This window comes from Suncus etruscus, chromosome 14 (genome assembly GCF_024139225.1).
Source record: "Suncus etruscus isolate mSunEtr1 chromosome 14, mSunEtr1.pri.cur, whole genome shotgun sequence".
Lineage (NCBI taxonomy): Eukaryota > Metazoa > Chordata > Mammalia > Eulipotyphla > Soricidae > Suncus > Suncus etruscus.
This window is the reverse complement of record NC_064861.1, coordinates 10,623,446-10,638,119: the sequence shown is the minus strand read 5'-3', so window position 1 is coordinate 10,638,119 and position 14,674 is coordinate 10,623,446.

Here is a 14,674-nt window from a genome sequence, read left to right as displayed (position 1 = left end):
TAAGCACAGAGCCAGGAGGAAGCCTTGGGCATTGCCAGGATTTCTCCCCAAAACAGACAAACAAAAATAGATATGGCACATATTCACAGTGGAATACAACTTCACTATGAGAAAAGATAAAATCTTGCTTTTTGCATCAACATATATGAAACTGGAGGGAGTCATACTAAGGAAAATAAATCAAGAGAGAGACAAATGCCAGATGCTTTTATTCATATAAGGAAGATAGAAAAGAAAAATAAAAAAAAAAAACAGAAGCAAAGTGAAACATACCCTTCGGATTGAGACCCCAGAATTAGGGTCACCAGAAATTAGGGGTCCATAGACTGTGCTAGCAGGATATTGGCATTTTGGTGGCAGGTGTCTTATTATAGCATTTTTAAGAGATGTAAAATTGTGCCTCTAATATATATTATATAATATCATATATCTAATATATATTATTTATAAAAGTAAAAATATATGTATATTACTCTGTAAATAATGACCCTCCCCCAAAAATAAGGCTTGAGAGATACTACAATGTGCAAGGTGTTTGCCTTTCTTGTGGCAGACTATAGACAATCCCCAGCACCACCTGTGTTCTGTGTTCTCCAAGTACCATTGGGGGGGGGGATTCTTGAGTACAGAGCTAAGAGTACATCCTGAGAACTTCCAGGTATAGTCCCCCAAACCAAAATAAACACATCAATCAATAAAAACTAAAAATCTTCTTATCAAGATTAAAAGAAAATTATCAATGATAGAATTCTTAGTTTTAGATTTAATTATTCATTTGAAAGGGTTGTGGGGCATTCAGGTAGTAAGATGCTCAAGGAATGACTCCTAGCTCCATGCTCAGGGAAGACTTGTGACTTAATGCTCAGGGCTAACTCCTGGTTCTGTGCTCAAGGAAAATCCTTGGTACTGCTCAGTGGACCATATGTTGTTTCAATGTTCCCTATGAGAATGTCAAATGAAAAAAGCCAGCGCTTCAAACTAGCCTCTGCCACTTCATTAGAAACCTCAACATCCCAGGAAAAGATCCACATAGGATTCTTGTTCCATAGAAATTGCCCAGACCTTTGTGATGTGCTCCAATCTCTGTGGCGTGAGATGGTACATCATAGTTGTTTTGATTTGCATCTCCCTGATGATTAGTGATGTGGAGCATTTTTATGTGTTTTTTAGCCATTTGTATTTCTTCTTTGACAAAGTTATTTCTTCTCCCCATTTTTTGATGGGATTAGATTTTTTTCTTGTAAAGTTTTGTCTGTGCCTTGTACATTTTGGATATTAGCCCCTTATCTGATGAGTATTGGATGAATAATTTCTCCCACTCAGTGGGTTGCTCTTGTATCCTGGGCACTATTTCCTTTGAGGTGCAGAAGCTTATGAGCTTGATATATCTCTGATTCCACTAGTTTGGAGAGTGCTGTTTCCTCTTTGAAGATACTTTTAGTCTCAGTGTCATGGAGTGTTTTGCCTACATGTTGTTCTATATACCTTATGGTTTCAGGTATGATATCATGGTACTTAAATATTTAAATTTTACCTTCATACATGGTGTAAGTTGGGGGTCTAAGTTCGCTTTTTTGCAAGTGGCTAATCAGTTGTGCCAACACCACTTGTTGAAGAGGTTTTCCCTGCTCCATTTAGATTTCTTGTTTTTTTTTTTTTATCAAAAATTAGATGATTGTATGTCTGGGGAACATTCTCTGAGTACTGAAGCCTATTCCATTGATCTGAGGGTCTGTCTTTATTCCAATACCATGCTTTTTTGATAACTATTGCTTTGTAATACTGTTTAAAGTTGGGAAAGTAACGACTCCCATATTCCCTTTCCCAAGGATTGCTTCAGCTATTCGATGGTGTTTATTGTTACAAATGAATTTCAGAAATGTTTGATCCACTTCTTTGAAGAATGTCATGGGTATCTTTAGAGGGATCACATTAAGTGCTGGCAGGGATGTGGAGAGAAAGGAACTCTTATCCACTGCTGGTGGGAATGCCGTCTAGTCCAATCTTTATGGAAAGCGATATGGAGATTTCTCAAAAAACTGGATATTGATCTCCCAGACTATCCAGCTATACCACTCCTAGGAATATAACCTAGGAACACAAACAAATACAAAATACAATACAAAAATTCCTTCCTCACCCCCATTTTCATTGCAGTGCTATTTACAATAGCCAGACTCTGGAAACAACCAAGATGCCCTTCAACAGATGAATGGTTAAAGAAACTGTGGTACATATACACAATGGAATATTATGCAGCAGTCAGGAGAGTTGAAGTCATAAAATTTCTCTAAACATAGATGTACATGGAATCTATTATGCTGAGTGAAATAAGTCAGAGGGTGAGAGATAGATCCAGAATAGTCTCACTCATCTACGGGTTTTAAGAAAAATAAAAGACATTTTTACAATAATTTTCAGAGACAAAAGAGAGAAGGGCTAGAAGTTCCAGCCCACTACATGAAGCTCACCACAAAGAGTAGTGAGTGCAGTTAGAGAAATAACTACATCGAGAACCATCATAACAATGTGAATTAATGAGGGAAGTAAAAAGCCTGTCTAGAGCACAGGCGGGGGTGGGGTGGGGAAGAGGGAGATTTGGGACATTAGTGATGGGAATGTTGCACTGGTCAAGGGGGGGGGTGTTCTTTTCATGACTGAAACCCAACCACAATCATTTTTGTAAGCAAGGTGTTTAAATAAAGATATTTTTTAAAAAAAGTTTGCCCAGACCAAAGCACAAAAGGGTGGGGAAAGAGGGAAAGGCCTGAACTGAGAGCTGTGCAGTGATATCAGTCTAATTTGGGAAAAACTTAAGTCCAGGAAAGAGAAGTGAGAATGGGGAAGAAGAAATACTTTACCAACCAAGACATTTCCAAAGTGTCTTTTGAAAGCTGAACCATAGGTCCAAAAAACTTGAGACATACCCAGCAGGTTGCATAGCAAAAAGTACTATTGGGAGAGAAAAAAAAAACTAACCTAAATGTTGGTATTTTTTCTTTCAATTGCTAAAGCTCTTTACTTTTAAATGTCAAAGTCTTCTTGCATTTTGGAGTAGTGACAAGGCTGTTTCCTTATGTACTTGGCAGTATTCTAGAAGAAGCAGGATAGTTGGGAACTTACTGCTTGTCCAACATTTGAGAAATAGTTCAATAAGTCATCTTTGAACCATTCCATGAAATCATCTGTAACCATAAAAGTGAATGAACTGACTAAACAAGATGTCCTTGTTCTCCTTCTGGCTCCTTGGTTTTCTGGACTGACTCAATCTATTTTCCTCTTTTGACATATCCAAGTACATATGAATATTTAAATAATATGTACACACACTGGGGTCCAGAGCAGTGGTGCAAGCTGTAGGGCTTTTGCTTTGCATGTACTAACCTAGGATGGACTCAATTGATCCTCCCTATATCCCATATGGTCCCCCAAGCCAGGATCAATTTCTGGGCAAATAGACAGGAGTAACCCCCGAACATCACCAGGTGTGCCCCCCAAACAAATAAACAAACATAAATAGATAGATAGACATAAATGCTTGTTTCTTTGAACTTTTGCCTGTGTTACATATGGAGTTGATTTATGAAATTTGGGGTTGTATTTACCCAGATGAACCATCAGGAGATATCATCATTGTGTTTTTATATTTTATCATTGCAAAGAACATTTTTGAGCTTTTTTGGGGGGACACACCTAGTTGTGCTCTATTCTTAAAGACCCCTCATGGAAATGTTTGAGGAATCATATGTAGTACTAAGAATAGAATCTGGGTAGACTGTATAAAACGTAAATACCTTAACCTCTGTGCTATCTCTTTGACACCTAGAGATATTATCATATCTAAATATTTTTGGGGTCACATCCACTGCACTCAGCATTATTCCTTGTTCTTCACTAAGAAATTACTCCTGGCAGGCTCAGGAGACCATATGGGATGCTGGGGATCAAACCTAGATCAGCCATATGCAAGGCAAATGCTCTACCTGCTGTGCTATTGCTTCAGCCGTGTAAAAAAAAAAAGCTTTGAATGGTGCTGTATGGTGATGGAGGGTGAAGCCTTTCTCTGCAGCCACAAGTCTGCAACCCTCTCCAGCTGGCTGGTCTGAGGGTTCAGGGTAGCAGGAAGGAAATCATTTACTGCAGTCAGGTTTCAGGAGACATCAGCTTTAGTCAGCCCTGGCCAACCTGAGTGGCCAATCATAATCTTTCAAGCCAGATACATAATCAGCCCTGCAATCAATCTCTTTCAGCCGTCTCTCCTCCTCCTTGCTGAATCTCTCCCAATCCCTCCATCAATCCTCTTCCTGCCCCTCAGGTAATCTTATTTATACCTCCCAAGGAACCCTCTCAGAAATGTCAGGTCTTATTAGCAGGTAAGGTTACAAAGGAAGAATGGGGTATGGGGATAACACAGCCCCATATTTAGTTTTACTTATTAATGATTTTAAATACTAATAATTATCCTCATTGTTTTTGTATTTTGTTTGTATTTGTGTAGTAAATCATTTCAACTTCTTTTATGTCAATCTTTTTAGTCTCTTTTAAATGTACTGGCTAATTTTATAACTTTGACTAATACCCTAAGAGTACATCTTGTCACATATGACAGAATTTACTTCATTTTGAGGCCAAATAATATTTCATTGTTGATAACTCACATTTAAAAATTTTGTCTCTTAATGAAAATTTAGGGTTCCTCTCATATATTGCTTATTATGAGCAATGTAATAAAAAATAAAGGTGTTACTAAATATTCAGATTTCTCCATTTCAATGGCTTTTGTTAAATAACCAAAAGCAGTACTGCTAAACTGTATGGTGTTTCACTTTGCATTTGTTTTAGGAAATTCCAATTTTTTTCAATAAGGCTCATACCATTTAGCATTCCTAATATTAATGTTTATAAAACCTGACATTTCTTTAAATTCCCACAAACAATAGTGATTATTAGGCCGGAGAGATAGCATGGAGGTGGGTCATTTGCCTTGCATGCAGAAGGATAGTGGTTCAAATCCCAGCATCCCATATGGTCCCTGATCCTGCCAGGGGCGATTTCTGAGCATAGAGTCAGAAGTAACCCCTGAGCGACCTCCCCCCCCAAAAACAGAAAAGAAAAGAAATGTTATTATCAGGTATGTGTGATATAACCAAGGTGAGATATTATTACCTCTCAGGGTAAGAAGTGATAGCTAAACTTTTGGCTTTCATTTTTTAATGATTAGTCATGTTGAATATATTTCCATGTATTTATTGTCTATTTGCAGATCTTCTATGGTATATATAAAGTCTTTTGCCCATTTTTTATTTACTTTTTTTATTTGAACAACTTTATTACATACCTGATTGTGTTTGGGTTTCAGTCATGTAAAGAACACCACCCATCACCAGTGCAATATTCCCATCACCAATGTCCAAAAACTCCCTCTTCCCCACTCAACCCCTGCCTGTACTCTAGACAGGTTTTCTGTTTCCCTCATACATTCTCAGTATTAGGATAGTTCAAAACTTAGTTATTTCTCTAACTAAACTCATCCCTGTTTGTGGTGAGCTTCGTGAGGTGAGCTGTAACTTCCAGCTTTTTTCTCTTTTGTGTCTGAAAGTTATTATTGCAAGAATGTCTTTCATTTTTCTTAAAACCCATAGATGAGCGAGAACATTCTGCCTCTTTCTCTCTCTCTGACTTATTTCAATCAGCATAATAGATTCCATGTGCATCCATGTATAGGAAAATTTCATGACTTCATCTCTCCTGACAGCTGCATAATATTCCACTGTGTATATGTACCACAGTTTCTTTAGCCATTCATCTGTTGAAGGGTATCTTGGCTGTTTCCAGAGTCTTGCTATGGTAAATAGTGCTGCAATAAATATAGGTGTAAGGAAGGGATTTTTGTATTGCATTTTTGTGTTCCTAGGGTATATTCCTAGGAGTGGTATAGCTCGATCATATGGAAGTTCGATTTACAGTTTTTGGAGGAATCTGCATATTGCTTTCTATAAGATTGAACTAGACAGCATTCCCACCAGCAGTGGATAAGAGTTTCTTTCTCTCCACATCCCCACCAACACTGCTTGTTCTCATTCTTTGTGATGTGTGCCAATCTCTGGGGTGTGAGGTGGTATCTCATAGTTATTTTGATTTGCATCTCCCTGATGATTAGTGATGTGGAGCAATTTTCATGTGTCTTCTGGCCATTTGTTTTTCTTCTTTGTCAAAGTGTCTGTCCATTTCTTCTCCCCATTTTTTTATGGGATTAGATGTTTTTTCTTGTAAAGTTCTGTCAGTGCCTTGTATATTTTGGAGATTAGCCCCTTATCTGATGGTATTGGGTGAACAGTTTCTCCCACTCAGTGGGGGGCTCTTCTATCCTGGGTACTATTTCATTTGAGGTGCATAAGCTTCTCAGTTTAATATATTCCCATCTGTTAATCTCTGCTTTCACTTGCTTGGAGAGTGCAGTTTCCTATTTGAAGATGCCTTTAGTCTCAATATCCTGGAGTGTTTTACCTATGTTTTGTTCTATATATCTTGTGGTTTCGGGTCTGATATCGAGGTCTTTAATCCATTTGGATTTAACCTTAATACATGATGTTAGCTGGGGGTCTAAGTTCAATTTTTTACAAGTGGCTAGCTAGTTGTGCCAACACCACTTGTTGAAGAGGCTTTCTTTGCTCCATTTAGTATTTCTTGCTCCTTTATCAAAAATTAGGTGATTGTATGCCTGGGGAACATTTTCTGAGTATTCAAGCCTATTCCACTGATCTGAGGGCCTGTCTTTATTCCAATACCATGCTGTTTTTATAACTATTGCTTTGTAGTACAGTTTAAAGTTGGGGAAAGTAATTCCTCCCATATTCTTTTTCCCAATTATTGCTTTAGCTATTCTAGGGTATTTATTGTTCCAATTGAATTTCAAAAGCGCCTGATCCATGAAGAATGTCCTGGGTATCTTTAGAGGGATCGCATTAAATCTGTACAATGCTTTGGGGAGTATTGCCATTTTAATTATGTTAATCCTGCCAACCTATGAGCAGGGTATGTGTTTCCATTTCCGTGTGTCCTCTCTTAGTTCTTGGACCAGAGTTTTATAGTTTTCTTTGTATAGGTCCTTCACATTTTTAGTCAAGTTGATTCCAAGATATTTGAGTTTATGTGGCACTGTTGTGAATGAGGTTGTTTTCGTAATGTCCATTTCTTCCTTATTACTATTGGATAGAAAGGCCATTGATTTTTGTGTGTTAATTTTGTAGCCTGCCACCTTGTTATATGAGTCTATTGTTTCTAGGAACTTTTTAATACGGACTTTAGGGTTTTCTAAGTAGAGTATCATGTCATCTGCAAACAGCGAGAGCTTGACTTCTTCCTTTTCTATCTGGATTCCCTTGATATCTTTTTCTTGCCTAATCGCTATAGCAAGTACTTCTAGTGGTATGTTGAATAGGAGTGGTGAGAGAGGACAGCCTTGTCTTGTGCCAGAATTTAGAGGGAAGGCTTTCAGTTTTTCTCCATTGAGAACAATATTTGCCTCTGGCTTGTGGTAGATGGCCTTAACTATATTGAGAAAGGTTCCTTCCATTCCCATCTTGCTGAGAGTTTTGATCAAGAATGGGTGTTGGATTTTATCAAATGCTTTCTCTGCGTCTATTGATATGATCATGTGATTTCTATTTTTCTTGTTGTTGATGTTGTATATTATGTTGATAGATTTACGGATGTTAAACCATCCTTGCATTCCTGGGATGAAATCTACTTGATCGTAGTGGATGATCTTCTTAATGAGGCATTGAATCCTATTTGCCAGGATTTTGTTGAGGATCTTTGCATTTGTATTCATCAGCAATATTGGTCTATAATTTTCTTTTTGGTAGCATCTCTGTCTGGTTTAAGTATCAAGGTGATGTTGGCTTCATAAAAGCTATTTGAAGGTGTTCCTGTTTTTTCAATTTCATGAGTCTTGCCTTGTATGATAGTAGTTCCTCTTGAAAGGTTTGAAAGAATTCATTAGTAAATCCATCTGGGCCTGGGCTTTTGTTTTCAGGTTGACATTTGATTTACTATCTTAATTCCCTCAATAGTGATGTGTGTGTTTAGATATGCTACATTCTTTTCATTCAAGTGTGGAAGATTATGAGTCCAAAAATTTATGCATTTCTTCCAGGTTTTCATTTTTAGTGGCATAGGGTTCCTCAAAGTTGTTTCTGATTACCATTTGGATCTCTACCATATCAGTAGTGATCATTCCTGCTTTTACTTTTTAAAATTTTTTTATATATTTTATTAAACACCTTGATTATATACATGATTGTGTTTGGGTTTCAGTCATGTAAAGAGGAGCACCCATCATGAGTGCAAAATTCCCATCACCAATGTCCAAATCTCCCTCCTCCCCATCCGACCACCGCTGTACTCTAGACAGGCTTTCCATTTTCCTCATACATTCTCACTATTAGGACAGTTCAAAATGTAGTTATGTAGTTATTTCTCTAACTAAACTCATAACTCTTTGTGGTGAGCTTCCTGAGGTGATCTGGAACTTCCAGCTCTTTTCTCTTTTGTGTCTGAAAATTATTATTGCAAGAATGTCTTTTGTTTTTATTAAAACCCATAAATTAGTGAGACAATTCTGCATCGTTCTTTCTCTCTGACTTATTTCACTCAGCATAATAGATTCCGTGTACATCCATGTACATGGTTTTGATTCGTATCCTTTGTGAATACTGCTTTGTTTTTTGTATTTTCTCATCTCATCATTTGATTCACCTGAATTCTTTAAGTCTTTTTTCTTAAAAGTTCTTTGCTGAAGCTTGAACATTTGTGCAGTGATCTTTCTGTTTTTCCTGTTCTGTTTTTTATACGTTTGTTTTCCATGTGCAAAATTACTCATTTGAGAGCTGAAAATGGTGTGCTCTTCATGAAACTTTTTATTAATTTTTTTAGTTTGTTGTGCCTTTCTGTTCTCATCAATTGTGAATACTGCTTTGTTATTTGTATTTCCTCATCTCATTATTTGATTCACCTGTGTTCATTTAGTCTTCTTCTTTCTTGAAAGTTCTTTGCTACAGCTTGAACTATTGTGCAGTGATGCTTGAGTTTTTCCTACTGGGTTCTCTATACTTTTGTTTTTCATGTGCAAAATTACTCATTTGACAGCTGAAAACAATGTGTTTTTCATGAATCTTCTTATTCATTTTTGAGTTTGTTGTGCTTTTGTTTTATTCTAATCCTTTGTGAATACTGCTTTGTTTTTTTTTGTATTTATTCATGTCATTATTTGAATCACCTGTGTTCTTCAAGTTTCTTCTACTTCCTTGAAAGTTCTTAGCTGAATCTTGAACACCTCTGCAGTGATCTCGGAGTTTTTCTATTGGTTTCTTTATACCTCTACATTTTGCATGCAGAATTTCTCATTTGGGAGCTGAAAATGTTGTGCTCTTCAAGAATCTTCTTATTCAAGTTTGAGATTGTTGTGCTTTTGTTTTTATTCTATTCCTTTGTGAATACTGCATTGTTTTTCATATTTACTCATCTCATTATTTGATTCACCTGTGTTCTTTAAGTCTTCTCCTTTCTTGAAAGTTCTGTGCTGAAGTTTGAAAAATTATGCAGTGATCTTTGTGTTTTTAACTATTGCGTTATTTATACCTTTGTTTTCTGTGTGCAAAATTACTCATTTGAGAGCTGAAAATGGTGTTTCCTTCATGAATCTTCTTATTCACTTTTGAGTTTGTTGTGCTTTTGTTTTTATTCTAATCTTTTGTGAATACTGCTTGTTCTTTGTATTTCTTCATGTTATTATTTGAATCACCTGTGTTCTTCAAGTTTCTTCTTCTTCCTTGAAAGTTCTTTGATGAATCTTGAACAATTCTGCAGTGATCTTTATGTTTTTCTTACTGCTTCTTTAGACTTTTACTTTCTGCGTGCATAATTTCTCATTGAAGAGCTAAAAATGTTGTGTTCTTCATGAATCTTCTTATTCATTTTTGAGTTTGTTGTTCCTTTGTTTTTATTCTATTCCATTGTAAATACTGTTTGTTTTTGTAATTCCTCATCTCATTATTTGATTCACCTGTGTTCTTTAAGTCTTCTTTCTTGACATTTCTTTGCTGATGCTTGAACAATAGTGCAGTGATCTTTCTGTTTTTCCTATTGTGTTGTTTATACTTTTGTTTTCCATGTGCAAAATTGCTCATTTGAAAGCTGAAAATGGTGTGTTATTCATGAATCTTTATATTCATTTTTTGACCAAAGAACTTTCAAGAAAGAAGACTTAAAGAACTCAGGTGTAACAAATAATGAGATGAGGAAATACAAAAAACAAAGAGTAATCATAAAGAAATAGAATAAAAACAAAGGCACAATAAACTTACAAATGAATGAGAAGATACATGAAGAACACAACATTTTCAGCTCTTAAATGAGAAATTATGCACAGAGAAAGAAAAAGTTAAAAGAAGCAGTAAGAAAAACACAAAGATCACTGCAGAATTCATGAAGACCACACCAATTTTTAGCTCTCAAATGAGCAAGTTCGCAGAAAAAAACATAAGTATAAAGAAAGCAATAGTAAAAACAGAAAGATCACTGCACAAAAGTTCAAACTTCAGCAAAGAACTTTCAAGAAAGAAGACGTAAAGAACACAGGTGAATCAAATAATGAGAAGAGGAGATAAAAAACAAAGCAGTATTCACAAAGGATATTAATAAACACCAAGGCAAACAAACCCCCAAAAAATAATAAGATTCATAAAGAACAAAACATTTTCAGCTCTCAAATGATAAATTCTGCACACAAAAAGTAGAAGTATAAAGAAACCAATAAAAACTCAAAGATCACTGCAGAATTGTTCAAACTTCATCAAAGAACTTTCAAGAAAGAAGACTTAAAGAACAGAGGTGATTCAAATAATGACATGAAGAAATACAAAAAACAAAACAGTATTCACAAAGGATTAGAATATAAACAAAAGCACATCAAACTCAAATATAAATAAGAAGATTCATAAAGGAAACACCATTTTCAGCTCTCAAATAAGGAATTTTGCACACGAAAACAAAAGCATAGAGAATGCAATAGTAAAAATACAAAGATCACTGTATACTTGTTCAAACTTCAGCAAAAAACTTTCAAGAAAGGAGAGGACTAAATGAACACAGGGGAATCAAATAGTGAGATGAGGAAATACAAAAACGAAAGGTATTCACAATGGAATAATATAATACAAAAATAATACAAAAAACAAGCAGCATTCAGAAAGAATTAGAATAAAAACAAAAGCACAACAAACTCAAACATGAATAAGAAGATTCATGAAGAACACCCATTTTCAGCTGTCAAATGCATAATTTTGAACACGGAAAACAAATGTATAAACAACACAATTGAAAAACAGAAAGATCACTGCACAAATGTTCAAGCTTCAGCAAATATCTTTGAAGAAAGAAGACTTAAAGAACTCAGGTGAATCAAATGATGAGATGACGAAATAAAAAAAACATTTTGCACGCATAATTAGAAGTATAAAGAAACCAATAGGAAAAATTCAAAGATCACTGCAAAAATGTTCAAGCTTCAGTAAAGAACTTTAATAAAGAAGACTTAAAGAACACAGGTGAATCAAATAATGAGATGAGGAAATACAAAAAACAAAGAGTATTCACAAAGGAATAGAATAAAAACAAAGGCACAACAAACTTAAAGATGAATAAGAAGATACATGAAGAACACAACATTTTCAGTTCTTCAATGAGAAATTATGCACGCAGAAAGAAAAAGTTAAAAGAAGCAGTAAGAAAGACACAAAGTACACTGCAGAATTGTTCAAGATTCATCAAAGAACTTTCAAGGAAGAAGAGGAAACTTAAAGAACATAGGTGATTCAAATAATGAGATGAAGAAATACAAAAAACAATGCAGTATTCACAAAAGATTAGAATAAAAACAAAAGCAAAACAAACTCAAAAATGAATAAGAAGATTCATGAAGGACACAACATTTTCAGCTCTCAAATGAGTAATTATGCATGAAAAAAGCAAAAGTAAATAGAGAGCAATAGGAAAAACTTGCAGATCACTGCAAAGTTGTTCAAGCTTCAGGAAAGAACTTTCAAAGAAGAAGAAACTTGAAGAATGTAGGTGAATCAAATAATGAGATGAAAACAAAAAAACTAAGCAGTATTCACAAAGTATTAGAATAGAAATGAAGACACAACAAACTCAAAAATGAATAAGGAGATTCATGAAGAACACAACATTTTCAGGTCTCAAATGGGTCATTTTGCACGCGGAAAGCAAAAGAAAAAAAAGCAATGGGAAAAACACAAAGATCACTGTAGTATTGTTCATGCTTCAGCATAGAACATTCAAGAAAGAAGAAAACTTAAGGAACACAGGTGAATAAAATAATGAGAAGATATACAAAAAACAAAGCATACTCACAATATACTAGAATAAAACAAAGGCATAACAAACTTAAAAATGAATGAGAAGATTCATGAAGAACACAACATTTTCAGCTCTTAAATGATTCATTTTGCATGCAGAAAGCAAAAGTCAAAAGAAGCTGTAGGAAAAACACAAAGATCACTGCACAGTTATTCATACTTCAGCAGAGAACTTTCAAGGAAGAAGAAGAAACTTAAGTAACGCAGGTGAATCAAATAATGGGATGAAGAAATACAAAAAGCAAAGCAGTACTCACAAAGTATTAGAAGAGAAACAAAGTTACAACAAACATAAAAATGAATAGGAAGATTCATAAAGAACACAACATTTTTAGCTCTCAAATGAGTCATTTTGCATGCGGAGAATAAAAGTCATAAGAAGCAATAGGAAAAACATAAAGATTTCTGCAGTATTGTTCAAGCTTCAGCATAGAACATTCAAGAAAGAAGAAAACTTACGAAACACAGGTGAATCAAATAATGAGAAGAAGAAATAAAAGAAACAAAGCATATTCACAAAGTACTAGAATAGAAACATAGGCATAATAAACAAACATAAAACTGAATAAGAAGATTCATGAAGAACACAATATTTTCAGCCCTCAAATCAGTAATTAGGCATGAAAAAAGCAAAAGTAAATAGAGAGCAATAGGAAAAACTTGCAGATCACTGCAAAGTTGTTCAAGCTTCAGGAAAGAACTTTCAAAGAAGAAGAAGAAACTTGAAGAATGCAGGTGAATCAAATAATCAGATGAAAACAAAAATATAAGCAGTATTCACAAAGTATTAGAATAGAAATAAAGTCACAACAAACTCTAAAATGAATAAGGAGAGTCATGAAGACACAACATTTTCAGCTCTCAAATGATTCATTTTACACGCAGAAAGCAAAAGAAAAAAGCAATGAGAAAAACATAAAGATCACTGCAGTTGTTCAAGCTTCAGCATAGAACATTCAAGAAAGAAGAAAACTTAAGGAACACAGGTGAATCAAGTAATGAGAAGAAGATATACAAAAAACAAAGCATACTCACAAAATACTAGAATAGAAACAAAGGCATAACAAACTTAAAAATGAATAAGAAAATTTATGAAGAACACAACATTTTCAGCTTTTAAATGAGAAAATATGCACAGAGAAAAAGTTAAAAGAAGCACTAAGAAAACACAAAGATCACTGCAGAATTCATGAAGAACACACCATTTTCAGCTCGCAAATGAGCAAATTCGCAGAAAAAACATAAATATAAAGAAAGCAATAGTAAAAACAGAAAGATTACTGCACAAATGTTCAAACTTCAGCAAAGAACTTTCAAGAAAGAAGACATAAAGAACACAGGTGAATCAAATAATGAGATGAAGAAATACAAAAAAACAAAGAAGTACTCACAAAGTATTAGAAGAGAAACAAAGTTACAACAAACATAAAAATGAATAGGAAGATTCATGAAGAACACAACATTTTCAGCTCTCAAATGAGTCATTTTGCACATGGAAAATAAAAGTCATAAGAAGCAATAGGAAAAACATAAAGATCACTGCAGTATTATTCAAGCTTCAGCATAGAACATTCACGATAGAAGAAAACTTAAGGAACACAGGTGAATCAAATAATGAGAAGATATACAAAAAACAAAGCATACTCACAAAATACTAGAATACAAACAAAGGCATAACAAACTAAAAAATGAATAAGAAGATTCATGAAGAACACATTTTCAGCTCTGAAATGTTTCATTTTACACGCAGAAAGCAAAAGTCAAAAGAAGCTGTAGGAAAAACACAAAGATCACTGCACAGTTATTCATACTTCAGCAGAGAACTTTCAAGGAAGAAGAAGAAACTTAAGGAACGCAGGTGAATCAAATAATGAGATGAAGAAATACAAAAAACAAAGCAGCACTCACAAAGTATCAGAAGAGAAACAAAGGCACAACAAACATAAAAGTGAACAGGAAGATTCATGAAGAACACAACTTTTTCAACTCTCAAATGAGTCATTTTGCACAAGGAAACTAAAAGTCAAAAGAAGCAATAGGAAAAACACAAAGATCACTGCAGTATTTTTCAAGCTTCAGCATTGAACATTCAAGAAAGTAGAAAACTTAAGGAACACAGGGGAATCAAATAATGAGAAGAAGAAATACAAAAAACAATGCATATTCACAAAGTATTAGAATAGAAACAAAGTCATAAGAAACTTAAAAATGAGTAAGAAGATTCATGAAGAACA